The sequence below is a fragment of the Micrasema longulum genome, unplaced genomic scaffold, assembly GCF_059751315.1.
Source record: "Micrasema longulum isolate JH-2025_06_02 unplaced genomic scaffold, ASM5975131v1 h1tg000031l, whole genome shotgun sequence".
In the NCBI taxonomy this organism is placed as follows: Eukaryota; Metazoa; Arthropoda; class Insecta; order Trichoptera; family Brachycentridae; genus Micrasema; species Micrasema longulum.
In genome coordinates this window covers 486257-507745 of record NW_028277238.1, presented here as the reverse complement: position 1 = coordinate 507745, position 21489 = coordinate 486257, and the positions used below count along the sequence as shown (strand labels likewise).

The 21489-nt window shown below is 33.2% G+C and overlaps 1 non-coding gene across 1 annotated transcript; it reads left to right on the top strand.

Moving 5' to 3' along the window:
• Positions 1–1968: 1968 nt before the first annotated feature.
• On the top strand, positions 1969–2041 carry TRNAK-CUU (transfer RNA lysine (anticodon CUU)). Its single transcript has one exon. It is a non-coding gene; the product is annotated as a tRNA-Lys (tRNA).
• The last annotated feature ends 19448 nt before the right edge of the window (positions 2042–21489 follow it).

Here is a 21489-nt window from a genome sequence, read left to right as displayed (position 1 = left end):
GATAGTAGCATGTATTTTTGTAGTGACTTGTACATTTAACTTAGGCATTTGTAGCCGCAAGATGTGTTGGGATATTTGATGATATTTTACTACGCTCTTGAGGCGATTTTCAAAAAAATGTCGCTTTCCCCTTTTTTTCCCTTTATAAGAGCCTTTTACCAAAACATGATAACATCAGCCGAAAACAGGTTACAGGCATTTACAAATTATCGTAAGCATATAAGCAACAAAAACAAAAAGTACAATGAAGAACAAAACGTCCACAGACATGAAAATAATGCGATTATACAAGAATAACACAAAACTAATTATTAGATATTGACTGTATGGAAATTGTTACTCAGTTTTAAAGTTTTTCCGATTGTTTCTTATATGAAGCACTTCACTATTGCGGCAGCACGGATACCGGTATTGGGTAGAATTGTAAGGAAATACTTAACAATTTTGCCCTCCGGTGTTTTGCATTGATTTTATAATGGTGATGTCTTAATGATGCTATTGTTTAAATATAAACATTTTTTTTTTCACCCAAAAAGTAGTTGTAAACCGTATGATAAGGATGATAAAACCAAAAATAACAGTTAATTACCAAGTAGGCAAAATTGTCAACAAGTGAAGATAATTTTGCCCAGCATGTTTTGTCTTCTTATATTGCATAAATAAAAGAAAAGCAAACGTTGTGTACTTGTTAAAATGCTCAGAATAATTAGTATCACTATTCAATAAAATAGATAGGAGTTGTCCTATACAAAAAAAAAATGATATTGTAAAAGTTTGGTAAAACTGGGCAAAATTGTCACGTTTGAAGGTACAGTCTTATATGAGTTGCCAGTTGCCAGTACAGAAAATGTAAATTCAGTACGTAACAAGATATTTGTAATGATACACACATTACTTACGAATAAAATTTTCAACATGCATAAATTTAAATTACTTATACTTTGACAGCCGCGAAGAAATGTTCAATTTTTAAGAATATTCACATTTTTAATAAAATGTTTACGGCACCACTGTGAATAACCAAACGTTCCGCGGAGTATTGAAGAGGGGGGCGGATGAATGAACACAGGGGGGATAAATCTTTCTCAAGTGTAGGATTATTATGTATACTCTACACATATGTACATTATGTTTTTTTTTATTTTATATTTTGGCCAATATTACGGAGACCAGGGACCTGTGGCGGGCGGGGTGAGCGGTTAGCGGCGCGCTACTTTCATCTTCTGTTGAAGCCTGCACCGGATCTCTCAATGTCAACATTCTTCGGAAAATTGCAATCATGCGTGATCGTGCGGCATACGGCAGAGCCATTAATACATTGCTGTGTACGTCATGAATCAAATAATTAAATAATACAGTTACTTATTTACGTACATTCTTAATAGGATCTTCATTCATCGAAAAACAACTCTAAAATAATTTGGCCTCAATTTTGATGTTACAGTTCTCGAATAAGACATTTTTGTATTCGTAATAAACATTAATGACATAAAATAAAGTGCATAATAATTGATATATATGTATATGCCAGATGCGGCACTAAGTACCCGTCTTGTGTTCTATTTAATTTAGCTTCCGGAACTTAACTTGTAGTCAGTTAATTTAAGCAGAGGAAAAAAGCGCGACATACACCTTTGAATTATCCTTAAACTGGCATAAACAGTTAGTCTTTTTTACTCTACTGCGTGTTTTGCACGGCAATGTTGACACGACAAGGCCCATTTTTTAGAACATAAATTCAAACTATCGTTTTATGAAGCAGCATCTCTATTTAATTATACCTCAAAGTGCATAATATAATTTTATAAAAAATACTTAGGTTAAACTTGTATATTTTGAAGTGGAATCTCAAACCTGGAAAATAAAGATAAATACATTTTTATATTTCCTTGGTAGGATTATTTGTATTGAATGTTGAATAATGCATGTTTATGTATTTATACAACTATTTTGACCACTTTGGTACCTGCCCGGCTAGCTCAGTCGGTAGAGCATGAGACTCTTAATCTCAGGGTCGTGGGTTCGAGCCCCACGTTGGGCGAATATCTTTTTTCATTTTTTTTTAAAGAATCTGCTGTATTTAATATGTGACAAAATAATTATATTTATTTAACCACTTGCACCCGTTTTACTATCTACACAAAATATTTAATGATTAAATTATTAGGTTTTATAACACTGCCATATGAAAATTTTTACGCAAACTATCTAATCTCTTAAATACATATTAAAATATCCATTGTAATAATTAATTACTATTGAACACGTTGAGAATTTTAGTGGCCCCGACTGAGTGCGGTATGGTGAACCTTAGTTATGTACGAAAAACCCAATAAAGCAATAGTTCGTGCCGTTTTGATCGAGGGCGCTATATTTATCCATAAATATAGGTATCCTTAGGGTTACCAACCGTCCAGGATTGGCCTGGATTGTCAAGAAATTAAAATTGCTGTCCAAAATCCAGGTTAAAAGTCCAAAGGTCCAAGAATTTCAGAGAAAGCTATCGACCAAGATCATCAACACTATAAAATAGTTATTTTTATTGATCTAAAATCTCAACTCATATCGTCTAACGTGACAATTTTGCCCAGTTTTACCAAACTTTTATGATATCTTTTTGTATGTGACAACTCCTATCCATTTTGTTGAATAGTGATACATATATTCTGAGCATTTTTACAAGTACGCAACGTTCGTTTTTCTTCTATTTATGCAATTTTCGAAGACAAAATATACCGGACAAAATTATCTGCACTTATTGACAATTTTGCCCACTTGATCATTAACTGTTATTTTAGGTTTTACATCCTTATATGAGCGAAAAATGCTGTAAAAAATGCTGTAAAAAAAACATTATTGTCAACTATTTCCTCAATTTTTCTATACAATGCGGATTTGTGTGCCAGGGTAGGCACATAATTGGATTTTTAACAAAACCAAAGAAGTTTCTTTTTAAAAACATTGAAAATACGAAAATTGGTCTTCATAATTTCACAAAAAGCTGGCAAATTTAATTAAGTAAAACTTTCTTAAATGTGGTCGGATATTCTTACGTTTTCAAAAAATCATGAAATTGTTTTTGAAAATGTATAACTATTTTAAATTTACTCACAGAAAATGGCCCCGCCCCATCTTGAAGTTTTTAAGGTTAGCATTGCATTTATGAAAATCTTGACGCAAGATGACAGGTTCGGGCAAAGATTTTACTATGTTCCAATTAAATATATCAGCAACATCCTCAACTTGAGGCCACACAGAAGTACTATTACGCTTGAGTCTTATGAATGACAACAATATTAAAGGTGTAGTCGGGTAGAACGCACGCAAAATGAGGAAACCACACGATTTTGCCATTTTAAAACAAATGTTTTTTAAAAATCTTCATAAATTTTTTAATGTTTTTCTATTAAAAATATTTACCATAAAGTTTTATGTAACTAAAATATAATTACTTTTAGACCAGGGCTGGTATTCCGAACGCGTTTACAGCGCGCTATAATGCGTATTTAGTACGTAAAAACGCGCTATACAGCGCTTTAATTTCGTTTGGAATACCAGCCCTGCTGATTACGCCATTTCAAATTCAGACTAAACTTAGGTATCTGGGTTCTCATTTAAAGACTAAGTATTGAACTAAAGTTTGTTGTAATAATTTAAAGATAATAAATCAACCATGAAATTGTCCGAAGCAAAATTTAAATTTTTTGTTTTCGAAAAGAAATACAAGCATTTTAAATCACATACATTTTTTAAACAATTTTATTTATTTCTACGCAAAATTATGCAAAATTTTTTTTAAAAATATTTTAGTTAAAACCCTTTTTTATAGAATTGTATTCTCTTTTTTTATTTTTTTAAGATAATTCTGGTTGTAATATTCAATTTCTAACAACACCTTATTTACGTTTTTATTACCTTCATACCTGCCCTTATCGGGACCGGTAAGGGCCGGTACCGGTAAAATGTATTTTCCCTAACACAAAGATCCAATAAGTATGTTGGAGCCATTTCATGAAGGGATTCGAATGCTGTCCTGCAAAGCTTGTATTTTATTCTCTTTGGACTTTTTAACCAGTGCAAATATCGAAGATGTGAAATATGAGAATATTTATTTACTCCAGTAATATGCCTTGCTGCTGCGTTAAAAACAGTTTAAAGTTTATTAGTTTGGTTTTTTAGGAGATTTGCGTATATTCCATTACAGTAATCTAGACGCGAAACGACATAACAATATTGTTACCGTCAAACATGACAATTTTGCCCACTGCCGAAATCCTTAACAAAATCATGTATTAAAGTAAGAAAAATTACTGGTATCATTAGAATTACATTTGGTAAGTACATTTAGATAGTTCCATTGCAAAACTAAATATTTAGTTTACCGCCGATTTCAGTTGATCACTTGAAATTTGAAGTTAAACTTGAAGATCTGTTTGTGTATATCTATGAATAATGTCAAGACTTTTATTGTTGCGGAGTTTGTGTTGAAACGAGGCAAGTAAGTTTTATATATTTCATTGCATAAACAATAAAGACGCTATAGAACGTATTTCTGTATATCTATTTGAACAAACACAATAGATATTTAAGTGAGCAAAATTGTCTTAGATTTCTTAGCTAGTGATTTGTCAATTTTGCCCACGTCTAGGGTTGTCGCTACATACTACTTTGAAAAAAATATTACCCAAGACAAAAACCAGATCACAGAAAAATAATACATCAGTTCACCCGAAAAAAATGCAAGTAACTACTTTTTAAACAAAGTAGAAAATATAAAAGAAAATAAAGTAAGCGACAAAACACGATCACAAACGAGGAAACCGGATGTTTTGTTTAAACTGCCCAAGAAATCAGACTTTTTGCCAAAGATTTAACACATAAGAATAAAAAATCGAATGAAGGTTTTAATTTAAATACACGCTGAAAATGACAAGCCTGTTATTCTGTTCAGCAACACTTTTTATACCACACAGCAATTAGATAACAATTTAAAAATGAAATTAATAACGGTAAAGAAGGCGCTTTCGTTTTAATAAAGTGATGAGTTCGCGTATCAATAGTATAAAAAATATATTCAAAATTATAAATTTAAAAATATTATTTATACTTCTAATAAGTAAAAAAAAATAAATTATTCGACAGTTTTTCATAGACCCTAATTAATATATTTAAAAAATATCGTGATATTTCCCTATTAAATAAATATAATTACATAATACCACACACGCGTTGAGCAGATAAAACTAGACATTATTTGCCATTATTTACTAACCATTCCTCATTAATTTAACATGACACTTTTAACTATGTTATACAACTTATTTTTTAAAGGAATAACCCGCTAAGCCTCTTTTCTAGACGCTTATCAGCAGGTGGGAATAAAAATATGCAGAAGTAAGTTGATCGGGTTGTTGTCCCATGGCTAGTGTCTCGGACTCACGCCTCAAAGGTCCGTGGTTCGAATCCCACTCTACCCCAACTTGATTCCCATTTTCTAATAGTAAATTATTTACAACTCGTTGAAAATAGCCCTCAAAATTAAATACACATCTGAGTAAATCAGAAAGATGCAAATATTTATTTTACTAAAAAAATAAAAATTAATAATACACCACATCACCCAAACCAATTGAGGAAAAATTTTTGACCGATTTTTTTCTTATAACTGGCGGGAATCGAACCAGCGACGCCTGTTTCACAGTTCGTCGTTTAACCAACTGCGCTACGGCGTAGTAGAAAAGTTCATCGAAAAATACTTTATGTAAGTTTCCCTGTCTGCATTTATGGCTTTTTAAAAGTACTCATAGGGCCTTACTTATAAATCGGGTATAAAGTTAAGCTTGAGAATAGTGGTAGAATAATGATGGTATAGCAAAAAGTATTATTTATAAACTTAGCATAGAGTTAAACTCGGTTTAAATCTGGGATAGCGACCATAGAAACTTATACCTGCACATAATGTTGTATTATGCTGGAATAAGCACGCGATCTGTCAAAAGTCATATTTTTCGGTAATCAAAATGGACAGTTTATCAGTTTTTTTTTCAATTTTAAACAATTTCGAAGTCCTGCGACCTTCTAAATACGATTCAAGTTATTTTTAATTATTTGTTTAAATAATATCTGAAATGTTATATGTTTGTACGGTTTTTAATTAATCGTGATAAAAAAAGAAACACGAATAAACTATGGAATTCGTTTTTAACTTCTCCATTTCTTCCTAGTTTTGATTTCTTATTTAACGGGTTTCTCCATGTTCTTGATTAAACTGACAATAGTATCGATTTGACGTCGACATTTGTTTGTGTTGTTATAAAAGTTACTGCGCACGCGCACATATCAGTGTTGACTATTTTTAAAAAATAAGCATGAAATAACCTGTGAATTGTTATTCCAGGTAATAAATGTATTTATAAGTAAGCTTTTTTTTATATCGGTTATAAATAGTTAAACCGGGTGTAGTTATTTCTTAATATAAACCTCGTATAAGGAAATCTAATAAGTAAGGCCGATATTATTTACTAGGAAAATAGTTTACCTCTTTCAATTCGTACTTCGTTTCATACATTGGTTTTGTAGTCTGGTTTTTTTTGTCTGTCTTCATTAATCAAAAGGGGGCGCGTTCCGCCTGATTTTTATGTCCAGAAAGTCTTCATGTCAGGGTCACCGATGTCAGATAGTCACAAGTCGGAACTTTTGAAATCTTATATCTTATGGCAGGTAAGCCCCAACGAGAATGCTCAGTGCTACAAAAAATAAGATAAAAATAATTTTTTACACGCGGTAAAATTCGAGAATTTTTTTGTACGGCGATGTTTCTGTAAAATGTATAAAGAAGTTAATAAAAATTAATAAATATATCAACAATTGACTACTTCAAATGACGTTCTTGATAAATTCTTCCATCTTTTGATTCATCTGACTGAATTATTTAACATACTAGGCAACGCTTGAAAATAATTTTTCAATTTTTAAACTTCTTTGAGAAAAGAATTGAAGAAATATGGATGTTCAAACATAGGCAAATTGGTGAATGTTACACAGTGTGTTAAGTGGCCACTTAACCAGCCAATAACAGGTCATAAGCCCTGTAAATGCCTAGACTTCCATATTCCCTTATTTAAGGTATTCTTCATCCCTGTTGTAATTTGTTAATCATGTAAAGACCTCGATATTCTAGGAAAATTGGAGGAAATACGAAAAAAAATGATAATGAACTTTGAAACGTCACAAGTTTATGTCAATAAAGACCAATCGATCATATCGTTGTTATGTGTTGTGATAGATTTCCGGCCCTTCGGGGGGCATCTTTAGACTGGTCTGGTCTTCAGACGAGATTGGTCTTCAGACTCTCCGACTGGTATACAAGTCGATGACGTAAGAAGTTTTTTCTTTGATGATTTCATAGAAAGGTGTGATGATATGAAAACATCACTCATTATCTGTCCAAGATGTAAAGTTAGGTATGAACTGAGGACGAATTACAAAAAATTGCGATATTTTAAGTTTCAAGAGCTTTCATGGGTTGTTAAACAAATTTTTAAATCTGGAATGTTTGTTTATGTGCGCCTTTCTTTTTATATCCAATCATGTGATCAGTGCTTCTTGTGCCAGTAAAAACGTTCAGATGCTCTTAAAAAAATTTTTAATTAAAATTAAACCTGGTAATAATATATCCGTGGGTAATCGGTGATCCGACGCTACTGCGCTGTCGGGCAACTTTGTTTAATATGGTATTTTAAAATTGAATTAACCATTGAAATATCTCGTGTGCGCTCAATCAAAAGGCGTTAAAATAATAAGAATTACGCAGGCGATAAAATTTTATTTGTCGGTTCGGTCGGTCGGATGGCATTACTAATGGGCATTAGCGTAATGAGGAAATCGTAAACTAAGTTGAATGACAACATTATCGGCTCGGAAACTGTAATTATTTTTCTAAATTCTAGACTATTCCGATCGGTGAATTAAGAATAATGTTCGGTCAGTTCAGTGCCTTTCAGGCGTTGAGCAACTGATAACAGAGGGAATTAGAGTTTAGTGGACTGTATGGAAATTGTTACTCACTTGTAAAGTTTTTTCGATTGTTTCTCATATGGAGCACTTCACTACTGCTGCAGCGCAGATACCGGTATCGTGTAGATGATGATGAACTGTATAATTTGGCCTGTTTATACAACACTCACTTCACTTTGTACAAAATATGCTGACGCAGGATATGATAAAAATTTATCAGAGTGCCAACTTTTAACATTTGACTTGTTCACAGAACTGTAGAAGAACAAATTTTTTGAAAAAGGAAGGATTTGGGAAGGAACGGGATATTTACAATCATATATGAGTTGCCAGTATAGAAAATGTAGATCAGTAATTAAAATAATATTATTCATTTTTGAGGAAGTGGCCAGAAACGAATTTGATTTGAATTGCAAGAAATAATGCCCTGACTTTACGTTGGAGATCGGAATAATTCATTCGAAGGATCCGATTAAATCAATGAATCGGTTTGGGATCCGTGACTACTGTTGCTTGTGTCGCGGACTCACATCGTAGAAGCCCGAGGTTCAAACCCCACTCTACTACAAACACATTCCTATTTCCTAATCATCATCATCATCCACCTTTCAGCATCCAGTGGTGCATAGGGCACTTAATTGCCAAAAAGTCAGCGTCTTATGCTTGATCTGCAAGTCCAGAAACAATGAATATGTTTATGCAACTTTAAAAATCAATATTTTACGTCAACCGTGCTAGGAATCAAACCTTAAGCATGGTAGGCGAATGCACCGACCACTACAATAGGAGGAGAACTTTTCTACACTCGATTTCCTTAATCAGGATTTTTACCTGAGAGCAGCCATCGAGTTTAAAACAGTTGTTCTGGATTCTGGTGTACACACAGAACAGTACTCTTCATACGGCTGGCCACTGAGAGTTCATGGGCCGCGATTTCAAACGCTATCTTCATCGGTACATATCGAGACGATAAAAAAATCGGTATTTATGTACGAAAATGTGTATATTTGTATGAAAATTTAATATATCTTAACCGATAACCTGTAATTGAACATGTTTTGAAAAAAATGTATGGATATTATATTTTGAATACAGAAAATTTAATTTTTCTGTGTAGATAAAATTAAAGACAAATATTAACTTCCCGTTGTAATACGGGCCCTGGGTACGTATTCTGATGGAGAGTTAAAATTTATCTTTAATTTTATCTACAAAGTAAAATTAAGTTTCCTGTATGACAAATAGAAAATGTTAAGAATTTTTTTTTTAAACATGTACAATTATTGGTTACCGACGGAAATACTTTGAATTTTCATACAAATATACAAACTTTCGTACATAAATATCGATATTACTTTAAACCGTCTCAGTATATACCGATGAAGATAGCCGTTCATAATCTCGGCCCTAGGGTGCAATTATGAATTAGGGGATATTTATTTTTCCACACGACTTATTTTTTTATTCATATTTGGCCACACTGATGATTAAACGTCAAAAAAATGAACACGTGAAATCAAACATGATGATTTTAGCACAATAAGTTTTTCTGGGTTATTATGCCGTGTGTCGTTCGTACTCTCTACCGACGTTTCGGATCGCGTTACAGCGTCCATCATCAGGGTTGATGTTATTTGTGTATGAATATGTGTTACGTTAGGTACTTAGAATTTTTACCGTGTCGTAGTCGTTTTTGTGTGATGTTATGTATTTGGGACTTGTACCGTGTCGTAGTCGTTTAGATTAATGTGTACCATTATGTACTTAGGATCTATACCGTATCACAAATCTGTGTTACATTGCAATCTTTATGCGATTTCTTTATGACTGTTCGTAACACATTCGTAACACATATTCATACACAAATAACATCAACCCTGATGATGGACGCTGTAACGCGATCCGAAACGTCGGTAGAGAGTACGAACGACACACGGCATAATAACCCAGAAAAACTTATTGTGCATCTTAACGGCCGTGAAAATCTAAGAAGTTTAATGATGATTTTCATTTAGATCATTATTGTGACCTTAAGTATTTCCCAAAACAAGGTTGAATTGACCAAACCGTATTAGTTTTATTTCCGTTTTTGAAACAGTTTTATACACCATTTGACGTTTAATCATCAGATAAAAATCTTTATATTAACCACTATCTATGGGGTAGAGATGATCCAGAATTCTGCCACTGATAGTAAGTTTTGTACAAGTTAGGTACAACTCGTTGAAAATGGCTGCTAAAATTAAATTATTTGAGTAACTCATAAGAACGCCAATTAATATTTTTTTCCGATTCATTTGGGAGGGTTTATGTAGGCTCGGGTGTGTCGTAGTCTTTTTATATCAATATTCTGAATGTTTATATTATACAGTCTAAAAACATTATTTTAGAATACTTTGTAGAGTATAAAAGGGGAACCTTGAAAACCGGTATGATTTAAAATCACATAAAAACAAGGATTTACTAACTATGAGGACTACACAGTGTTCCTGTAGATGTGTGTAAAATTACGTATCATTTTAGACTTACGGCCTATTGTTGTGGTCAGACAATTTGTGATTAAGGTGAGCAAATCTTAAATCACACTGCATTTGAAACGTGTGAAAACTTTTAACATTGTGCATATCGTATAGTTTTGTGGTCTGATTTTAGCATTTAAAAAAATGTGCTGTAATCTTAAAATAGCACGATATTTAAAGTGTGTCAGATATACAAATATTCGAAACAGTATTAGATTATGTCGGCGGTGGTCAGTCATTTTAAAAACGATTTAATTTTTTTTAATATTTAATTTTTAAACGTATTGTACATAATTTTATATAACCCCCAAGGAGTTTTTGCAAAAAACTCATTTATGGACATGCAGATAACAATATTTATTTACAGACGTTTTTATATTTTAAACTATAACATTATTTACAAAAGCAGAATAAAAATTATGACTACAAATTAAAAAGGTATTAACAAGTTTCAAAAAATTACAAAATAAACATAAAACTAGGTATGGAAATGAATTCAAAATGATATATACATGATACAATCAATAAAAGAAAAAAGAACAAAAAAAAAATTTTAAAATTTTAAAATTTCGTGTATCGGAGAGGGTAAATGTTAAAAAAATACAAGAATGAAAAAGTTTTTAAATTAACAAAACGTGTTCAATATGGGATAAAAAGTATCAAAAACTTTACATATACATATGAAAGCATAAAAATCATTTAAAAAGTATTAAAAATTACAAATACAAGCAAAAACGATAAAATATTAAAAGTTACATGTTCAAGATGCGCATTCTCTAAATCAACTAACATTATTTATTCGAAGTACTTCTGTAAAAAATAATTCTTCGATTCGCACGTCAATTAAATTTTTGTGGCAATTTATTAAATTCCTTGAAACCTATTGTAAAGATCTCGTACCGAACTTTGTAGACTTTACAGATCCAATATAAATATAATTTTTTGATCGAGTACTGTACTGTACTGATGGATGTCTCTATTGAAAGCGGGCTTTATGTTACTGTGCATTGAGTGGAGAGTTGTATTAATGATAATGTTAGTTATCTCGAAATAGGGAAGCATGCTAAAAGGCATGATTTTTGTTTCAAAATAAATGTCCCTTACATGAGTATCATACGGTAGGTGAAACACATTTGTGATCGCTCTACTCTGGATAACCTGCACCTCCAAAATTTCGCGCTTCGTTGCAAAACCCCAAATACAACATCGGTATGATAAATGTGAATTGTTGCCCGAATACATGTTCAGTAATATTCAGCGTAATAACGAAATTCATCGCTATCCTACGAAGGGAGGTGAATGTTTCAGACTCCCAAAAACAAGAATCGAGGCAACTCAGAACAGTTTGTACCATAAAAGAGTGAAGATGTTTAATAAGTTGCCGAAAGAGATTAGGGCTCAATCTATCCTTATAGTCCTTAAAATATAGCTTGATTACAATGACAGCTGTCAAACTAATTTCATTAGTGATGGGAAATTACTGACCACTGATCAAATCGATTTTATCAGTTATTTCATGCAATCCTGAAACTCTGTTTCCGAAAATTGATATAAAAAACGCAAAAGCAAGCCATTATTCACCAAAAATAAGACGTATTTACTTTTTTCATGAACAACATCAAATGAATTATTTTTGTATTCGATCAATTTACATTGATCAATTTGTCCCATATTTTACGTTTTGGAAAATGATGCAACCTTGTAAGAACGTCGTTAAAAGTTCAGTTAATTTTAGTTTTTTTAGTTTTAAAGCTGATTTTATATATTAATGTTGATTTATGTGTCAAGCATTGTATTAAAAAAATAAATTAACACGCCAGATACGAATGATTTTTCGTGTGTCAATATGAATAACTCCTTTGACGTTACTACAAATTTATGTCGTCACTTTTTCTGACAAATTTCATTCTAATCAAGCTATATTTTAAGAACTATAGTTATCGCATCGTTTTGTGGGATGGCGACGGCTTTCGTCTGGAAGGACATTCATGTAGCTAGAGTGCCATCAAAAAGCGTTTCATAAATAAAATAACAATTTTAAATTATTTTTGCATACTATATTTAAAGAACAGCGTGTTGTTAAAATGTATTTTGTACGTCTATCAACATTACAAAAACAATATAAGCACTTTCTTTCATTTTAGTATAATTTCCGTTAGATTGATTCACACAACAGATCTGTTGATTTATTTTTGCAACACGGCATGCCAGGAGGTCCAATTACAGTGGTGAATTAAAACAGAAAACCCCCAGGCTTGAAGAAAATCACGTTTATTTTTTGTCTTCTCACCGGAAATCGAACCCGAAATCTTCCAAGTGTCAATCGTCAAGTGTCTTAACGACTACACCGCGGAGGCCACAGATGATGGAGATAAGCTGCATTTTGTGTACTAAGTACTTGCTCTAAGCATATTCAAGTGCAGATTAATCCTAATTAACCTTTTAATTTCTTTGTTTTTTCTACAAGTCCGTATTAATTCATTTCATTTTTGCCATTTACATATACGTGGTTTAAAGCTTGCTTGAAAAAATAAAGATAAAGTTAAAATTAAAGAATGATATATTAATTTACTATTCACATTATAGATTACTTGAAATACGTATATGTTTTAAAGTATTGATGTTTTTTGTTGATATTTCTTGATAAAACTCCATAGTGAATGATTATGATAAACCAAGAAGTTTCATTGATAAGTTTATTTATAATTTTATCATAATCATATTTCCAAGTAATTAAATTTATAATAAGTTTCTTATAAAATAAAAAAATACTACTAATTAACCATATTATAACTATTCTAACCCGATCTCCTGAAGTTGATTTGCTCTTTTTGATGAGAATATGTTGGTCACTTTAATATACTTCATGGCCTAATCGGTGCATTTGCCTAGCAAGCAAGAGGTCTCGAGTGTGATTCCCAACATGGTTGACAAGAAATATTTATTTTAAAACAAAAGGTGTTTCACACTAAAATATTTCAGTCTCTGGGCCTCGATTACAATGGGGAGTTAACATTTATCTTCAATTTTATCTACAAAGTAAAATGAAGTTTTCTGTATGAAAAGCAGAATATGCATACAATGTTTTCTTCTAAACATGTTCAATTATAGGTTACCGACTAAGATACTTTAAATGTTCATGCAAATATACTCGTTTTCGACAGTCGAAGATAACTCTGTTAACTTCTCGCATATAAAGCGAACAGCTCATCTTACCTTCATGTAACAAAAAAATATTAATATGCGCTGCGGTTAGTGAACCTATACACTGCCCTATGCACCATTTGGTACAAAAAATAAGGACGTTGATAATTTGTAATGTAATCGATGAAGTCATTACTTGAGAAATCAATCACAAACAGGTGAGGGCTTTGAAAAATTGGATTGGTATAACCAAATTGAAATTCGATGCCTCCCGAGCTCTAGAATAAAATTGTTTTTTTCATTGCTTCCTCCGAGACCTCATGGCGTACCATTTTCCTACCTACTGGGTGGGTGGGGAGGGGGGTGCGCCGCCACTGCCTTCTCTTTGAAGATGCCGCTTCAGCCACGGGCAATTTACCTAATGAATTTATACCTGCGTTAAGGCCTGTACAAACACCGCCGGTCGGTCAGTGGCGTGCGGACAGAGAGTGCTTATTGAAAAAGTCCTCTGTAATTATGGAGAAAGGCATTTACTGTATATATAATAAATACAACCCCTTGAGCGCTGGGTGCCGGCGCGCTACTCAGCGTTAAATGCATAAAACATAAAAATATTATAATGGAAAACAAAAGAAATGACACACTTTTATGACAGAAAACAAAAATTTTAAGAATGGTCGTTTTTGATTTTTACACGTAATACCCACTACTTGTTATATATGAAGGGGTGTTTTGCAAACAACGTGAAATACAGAATTTTACAAAAACATAATAACAGTTAAATAATCGACTCTCGCTACTTTTCGCCTCGTGCTACTTTCGCAGAGCCGAGTCTTTAGAGTAGAATTAATAGAATATTAGTTATGATATCTTTGAATCATTCGCATTTATGGATTTCTTTCTAGTCAGCCTTTCTGGGAGTGTTTTTAGTTTAAAAGGTGGCTGAAAGAGCTCTCTGCATTCTGGTAGCCTGATATATCCATTCTTAAGAGTTATTGTCATCACAATTCTGGATCTCGAGATATGGACCAATAGTCGAATTCTAAGAATTTTCTTGAGAGACCACATTACAAATGACGAGGTTCTTAGCAGGATCGAAGAAACCTGGCATATGTCAAACACCATATCGGAAAGGCGTGCAAAATGGATAGGTCAAATCCTGTGACATGAAAATTTACTGCACAATATACAGGAGGAAATGATCGAGGAATTGGTTGGCAGAGGGCGTCTTTGCTGAGAGTATTTAGAGTGTGCCACGATATGGACACCTCATTTATAGAACTGAAGAGGATTGACAAAGCGGAGTGGAGGAAGAGATGCAGAGCATTACTGCCAACCAATCCTCAGTATTCGAACCGAAGAAGAATATTCTGAATATTATTTATAGTCCTCCTTCAAAAAAGATTTTTTACAGCGCCATTATTGTGGAAACTCCCTCTCGGGTGCTGTACAAAAAATATCGTAACTCGTTTTGACAAATACGATAAAGATATGTATATATTTTATAACAATAAAAAAGGAAAAAAGGAAATGCTTGTACTCGTAAAGTATTATTTTAATAAAATTAAAATTATTTACAACTATGAACTAAACGGTAACTGACTTGTCCGTAAAAACGAGCTGAGAGATTTAGGTGTGATTATGGATGAAAAACTCTTATTTGATTTCCATATTCAGAAGTCCATAAATAAGGCTTACAGAAATCTGGGCTTTATTATACGCACCACTCAACCATTCAAAACAACCGCATCCCTCAAAATCTTATATAATGCATACGTTCGCAGCCATCTTGAGTTTGCATCTGTCGTTTGGAATCCTCGATATACAATTTATATATCACAACTAGATAGCATACAGAATAGATTCCTTAAACTTCTGGATCGTAAATCTCATACTTGTTTTGACTCGTACGAAGACTCTTCTTCTTTTCATAGTTTAACTTCCCTTACTAAACGTAGAAGCATTTCTGATCTGTCTTGCCTCTTCAAAATTTTAAACAATTTTATCGATAGTCCGTATCTCTTGGAGCGTATTTCAATCAATTGTCCCGTAAAGTCAACACGACAAGTTCGATTTTTTTAATATTCATTGCCCGAAAAAAATTATGTTCCATACTCGTTTATTTATCGTAGCTGCTCCAAATTTAATTTACTTTGTCCCCATTTAGATATTTTTAATACAAAATTTTGTGACTTCAAAAAAAACTTTTTGAAACACTGTAAAATGAAACATTTGTCAGTGTAATAAGTTTATGTTTCTTTAAATATGTTTATTTTATTATGATATCAAAATTTTGAATCGGTCAACCATATTATAAAAATCCCTCTCCTCCACTCTATTTCCTCATCCCTTCTTGGGCTTCTCTTTTGTCTTATAAATTATATTATTTTTTCTTTTTACTGCATAACATTTTCTCTCATTATATTTGTGAAAAACTTTAACTGATGTGTGTACTATTTTTTATATTCTTATAAAACAATTGCTGTTTTTCCCAAAAAAAATAAAAAAGAATAAAAACCATCATTTGGAATAAATATTGTATGCGCAGCAACCAAAAGGTTAAAATATTCATGCGCTTGGAATGAAGCCATTTTATACGACCACATCAACATCAAGACGTGTGAGGTACAACGAAATATTTATTATTTTACAATCTACTTTGAATATCCCGATACGATGTATAATATGATCGGTAAAACGGTATTCAAATTGAACATTACGCTTAAAATTAGCTGAACGGATTTTAAACAGATGCTTAAATAAATATTATGAGTGGAGTTTCTCTTGAATTACTGTTTTTTATGGGAAATTTCAGTAATTTATTGATTAAGACAATTAAATAACACTTAAGCTTTCGACAATTAATTAATCATTTTTGTTTTAGAATTTAGAAGGGTTTTTGGCTGGTTTGATCTTTTTGTATGGAGTGAGCGGAAATCAGACACAGGCTATTGCTTCTCTGTATAAAGACAGCACAACATGTGTTAGGGTAAATGGATCATACACATCGTGGTTTGACATTCATAAAGGAGTCGAATAGGGATGTGTGATGTCACCATGGCTGTTCAACGTATATATCGATAACTGTACTCGTATGAAAGAACTAAAAGGCTTAAGAATGGGAGCAAATATGGGTGATCTAAATGTCAATTGTCTTTTGTATGCTGATGATGCCGTGCTTCTCGCTAACAACAAAGAGTAACTGCAACACTTGGTAACTAAAGTCTACGATGTATGCAAGGGAAGCGAGTTGCTGATGACTGTCGATAAATCGAATGCGATGGTTTTTGAAAGAAATGAAAGTATGACTAAATGTGAAATCACTGTGAATGGGGTCATACTAAAGCAGGTAGAGGAATTTGTGTATTTGGGTAGTATGTTTACTAAGGATGGAATGACTGAGAAAGATATTGAAAGGAGGGTGAGTGCCGGGAACAGAGTGAACGGTGCACTGAAATCAACCTTTGCAAATAAATGTTTGTCGCAAGAGGCTCATTTAGCAGTTCACAATGGAGTCCTGGTCCCGACTCTGATGTATGGGAGCGAAGCATGGACTTTGAAAAACAGGGATGAAAGTAGGCTGAATGTGGTCGAAATGCGATAGATGCACAAATTTCGAGATCCGTACATTCAAGGCTGAGATAACAATTATCGACAAAATCAAGAAAAAAGGTTTGCGCTGGTTTGGACATGCAGAGCGAATGGACAGCGAAAGAACGGACAAAAATATCTACAGTGCGAATGTTGATGGATGCAGAAATAGAGGAAGACCGAGAAAGACATGGAATAACCAAATCCAACAAATACTTGAAGATGGACATGTCAAAAGTCGGAATAATCGGCGCAATGTAGAAGAAGCGAGATCTGTATGCAAAGATAGAGTGATGTGGGGTTCTATCCTCTCTGCCTACCCTAACGGGGTAACGGCGCGATGAGTTGTTTAATTTTTTGTTTGTTTAATATTTTTGCCGTGTACATAGATGCCCAGATATCCTTCGTTAATCAATGCACCTCATCGTAATTTGCGTACCAATGCTGTCATTGCTGTAGGAGATTTTGGAACCCCCTTTCGGGTTCTTTTCACCTCCGCCGAGGATCCTCTAAAAACATCATATCTCAAAACTTCATTTTTGACGTTCATGTTTTATATCCCGTTCCCTTCAATTCAGTTTTATTACCTAGTTAAAAAATCGTACAACAACAAACAATAATTTATTCGGAACTGTATGATATATTCACGTTTTTGATTGATAACAGCTACAATTTACAAACGAAGCGTAATTTATAATATTGTATCATGGAATACGGTGGTCGATCAAAAAATTATAACTACATAATAAATTATAGTAGCACTTGATAAATTAGGATTATTTTTTCATCATCGTCAGTCTTAGTAGTCATCCATCGTATCTCGATCAATTCACTCGATAATCGTCAATTTAAAGTCTTATTCCACACAATGCGTTCAGTGGTTTAAAAAAAAAACTTTGGACTATTCAACTAAGTCTAAATTTAAAAAAATAAAATGTTCGTATCGTATTATCAGCACTATGATTTTTCAAAGTTTTGTGATTTTGAAATTACTCCGCCCGTGACGTCACAAGTTCTCTTCGGTGTCTGTTACAATTAAAAAACATCGGTTACATTAAAATATGTTACAATACTTTATTGATTGATTCGGAATGACTAGTGACGTCGTTCAGAGTAGTTGATTTTTACTAAAATATTTTTTTTTCATACATTTTCGAGAAACTTGTGAAACGAGAAAATGTGATTTTTTTTTTTTAAATAGTTTCCCGTGGCACTGAACTTCCTTATTGTTGAAATTTCACACGGCACGATAAAATAACATTACGTTGATTGATAATAATTGCATCATAATATTTTTACCAGTACACCACGACGCCGACTAATCTCCCCCAATTTCAACGCTGAATAAATTTTAAATGAATATAAACGAATATAGTGGAAGTACTTCCTCCACACACCAGAAACCATTTCAAAGACCCTGGGTCTTCCTATCGGCTTCGCTGATTCAAAGAAAGCAGTGTTTTTTGTCAATAAACGAGTTACTCTTTTTAGTTGGGCAAATATTATGTAGGTATGAATTGGTGTCAATTATTGTCGCAATCTCCACATCCAAGCTGCCTGCAACCTTGCCTACCCTTCCTCAGTATTCCTCCGTAACCCGTCATAATCAGACCACTAGTGTCCATCCGCATTATTTGTTAATCGCCGCGCCACTTTTGTGTATTTATACTTTATCCAATCGCGCCAGTGTGGTGCCAGAAGCACGCTCCAGAAGGCTTTCCGCGTTGCGCGTATTTGGTGCCGTGATAACGAAAATATAGATAATGACAATTGACGCCGCATACCGCATCGCTACGAGAAAACTCACTTAATTTCCATTGAGGTATATAACTAGAGTAAACATGAGCGTCTGAAATACGGTCCCTTAACCTGCAGCCAATTGGCACATGTTTGATATAATGGACTTTAGTCTATTGCAAGCATTCCCCTGCAACTTTTCTCCTCGCAATTACTAAAAAGCCTATATGTGCGGTAAGACAGTGCACAAATCGATCTGGAAAAGCAATGGAATAACCTTTCACAGGTAAGTAATGTTCTTATCTTAATCAATACTTGTTTAAAATAGCTATTTTAATGTTTAAAAACGTTTTATAATTATGTTACCAGTATTTATTAGTCGTAAGCTATCTGTCTCTGTTCTGCTCAGTTAGTCGGGCGTATAGTGAAACGATAAACAAAGGTGACGTGTATGTGGAAGGGAGTGACATACTGAATAGAACTTATAATTTGTTTTGCTTGGCAAAGTCGACGTGATATGACGTGACGATACTTGCTTCCTCCACTAGTCATTTCATTTGGGGACGACTTTTTAACTCAGATTTGTATGGAGTGTCATCTCTCTATATTATATCTCAATGTTATATTCATGAAATTTAATTACAGTCAACTTCGCTTAATAATATCGTAGAAGCCCTAGGGCTTTGCCCCCGCTATATCACGGCTCACATCCGCGGGTAAAATTTGTTTTCCTCACCACTTTTCTTCTCTTCTCGTAGTGCCCTGTCAGGTATCCCCAACGTTGGTAATCACTCTGGCCAAAGTCTCTCTGTCCTGTGCTGCTCGAAAAATCTGCTCAACAGTCCAGTCTCGTATATTATGCAGCCAGAACATCGGTCTTCTTCCAGCCTCTCTGTGACCCTCAATCGTGCCTTTCAAAATTAAATGAAGTAAGTGGTAATTTTCTTCATGGATTATATGCCCCAGATACGAAATTTTACGAACTTTTATGGTGGTCACCACTTTTAAATTTTTTTATTTTGTAATTCTCGATTTCAATTGACTTTAACTATTAACTTTAAAAAAATACAACAAAAATATGTCAGTGGATATCAAAATCGGTTAAAAACATTGATAATACATAAAATAAACTAATTACAACAGAGATGGAGAACATTTTAGGGAAGAGAATATGGAAGTCTAGGAATTTACAGGGCTTATGCCCTGTCATTGGCTGGTTTAAGTGGCCACTTAACACACTGTGTAACATAGATTTACATTTACATTTAAACCCGGCACCTAATTTATTTGAGTGAAAAACAAGCGGAATACACGCTAACAAGCATATTGTAATTACGTTTATTTTAAGGTGTTTTAAGCTATGTCATAACGTATAGTAAATTAATAAAAAAATAAAAAAACAGTTTCCTTAACACAGACGCGAGTCTAGAAAAGTAACGAAAGAACTAAGTGATGCATAATTAATATGTAGCAGAAAATTCCACTTTTATGAATTATAAACCTTAATTCAATAAGGGAGGTAATTATTAACGTAACTCTCTTAAAAAAATACCTAATTAAAAAAAACAATTCTCAGTTATTAATTTGAGTATTTTTCACCACTTACATAGTTTACTCCAATCTTTAGAATCATTAAAAATAAATATTAAAATATACAGGAGTTCTTTAAGCCCTGTCACATCCGAAACCACGATGATCAGTATGAGCAAGAAGACATATTGGAACATTAAAAAAAAAATTAGAACGAATAAAATTTACAAAAATAAAATATTTAAAAAAACAAATGGTTGCTTACTTCTGCAGAGGAGAAAGGAAAGGGGAGGGGGGAATCTGATATACCGTCAACCGCGCAACCGCGCCCCCCTGATTTTAAAAATATTTTATTTAAAAATAAAAATAAATCGTTCTAAATATATTTTTTTAATATGCTAATATGTCTTCTTGCCCATACTGATAATCGTGGTTTGGGGTGTGACAGGGTTTAAAGAACACCTGTATAGTGTACAAAAATCAAAAGTAAAAAAGAATTTTTAAAATATAGTAGATATTATATTATATAACATTCGTTTGGTGTGTGGGTTTAGGGTTGTGATTACCAAGTAAGTATCTTGACATACAGACCTATAGTTTACGGTTCAAATAATGATATTGCGTGAAAAAAGGTGACGTTTTGATTGTAGTACAACTTCAAAGGTAAACAATTATTTCTTTGAAAATCGCCAGGTTCTTATCTTCCATTGACAGCTTTATAAGCAATCCCAAGATAAAAAATGAAGCCCTTTACAAAGCTTCACCCTCATTAATTATTGACGGGATAGGGCAACGGGGGAGGGGGGAGCAGTCCACACCGGGATTATTTATTGTACGGACAGAGCAAATTTATGTTTCTCTTTTGTGGTTAGAAAACGTTTCGGTTTCGAGTTTTTTTGCGGCATTTGTCGTTTGGAGTCCCTTTTCTGAAGAGGAGATATAATTTCTTCAT